Below are 1,367 nucleotides of genomic sequence, written 5' to 3' on the forward strand. Positions count from 1 at the left end.
TATGGTAATTGGGGGCCCCAGATTTTGTACCTATTATTATTATTATTTTTCGTTTAGAGTAAATAGAAATACGAAATAAACATTTTTTTTTTTTCAAATCAGAAAACGTATTTTTGTTTACCATCTTGAGAAGTTCTTAATAATTATTAAAATAATGACATTATCATACTACGAATTTAATAGCTGTCTATATACAAATATGTATCATTGATGATAAATAGTGTAAAATTGTTGTGGCTTTTTAGAGGACGTCGCACCCGCATGTGATGTCTCCACTGTACACACGTACGGCATAGCAATAGCATAGCAAAAACGTTTTGGCGCGGCAAAGAACCGAGAAGGCTACAGTCATAACGAAGAAACAAAATTTAAATTGCAATATCGTTTTTATTTTTTTGATAATATTACTTATACGAAAAAAGTTCCTATTGTTTTAAAATCCATTATTATTTGTGTTTTTCAAACTTTAATAACTTTTTTTGAAGTTCCGATAACGAAAAAATAAAAACGATATTGCACAGCCAAAGTTCTTTTTTTATGTGGTGAAAATTTCGTTTCTTAGTTATGACTGCAGCGTTCTCGGTTCCTTCCCACGCAAAACAGTTTTTTGATATGTTTTATACATTTGTAAGACGGTAAGAGCAGTGCCGCAACTTGGTACATATTAGTGGGTGTGCGACCAATAAATAGGGCCCAAGTTTAGAGGCGCAATTATAGTAGAGGGGAAGGGCTTTAGCCCCCTCCCCCTGACTACGATTCAGACCCCTCCAAAAAACATTCCTTATTTATTTAGATATAAGCTACTTATAGATTATTTTAAATTAATAATTTCGTTAGTTGGGCTGTAGCCCCCCAGAATTTTAACCCTAGTTGCGATTATGCTCATGTACAAATAGGTCATTTAATACATATTGCTTGTTGTTTTTAGCTAAATACATTATGTTATGCAGTTAATATAATATATATACCCATTAGGTATACACTGCTATACTGCTTACAGATAGGTGAAGAGCATTGAACACATTGTACACTGTAGTGATAGTCCACATATCGTGAGGACTAAAGAGCAAAATGGTAAGCAATCTCTTAAAACCATTTATTTTATTTTTTGTCCCAATTTAAATGCAATAAACCATCAGCCGTCACAACATAGCAAAATTAAGAATTTCGAAAATATGGTATTAGTGGTATAATTCAGCCCCCTGCCATTCGAAATTATTATTTTTAATATTTTGTTATAAATATAGTTAGGATTTTGTTTTATATTATAATAATAATTATGATTCTAATGTATTCATTAGTTTCTATTTTTTGATTAAATATAAGATAGTAAGATACCACTTTGTGAAACACCTTAAAAGAAAAAA

This window comes from Acyrthosiphon pisum, unplaced genomic scaffold (assembly GCF_005508785.2).
Source record: "Acyrthosiphon pisum isolate AL4f unplaced genomic scaffold, pea_aphid_22Mar2018_4r6ur Scaffold_74;HRSCAF=424, whole genome shotgun sequence".
NCBI classification, from domain to species: domain Eukaryota; kingdom Metazoa; phylum Arthropoda; class Insecta; order Hemiptera; family Aphididae; genus Acyrthosiphon; species Acyrthosiphon pisum.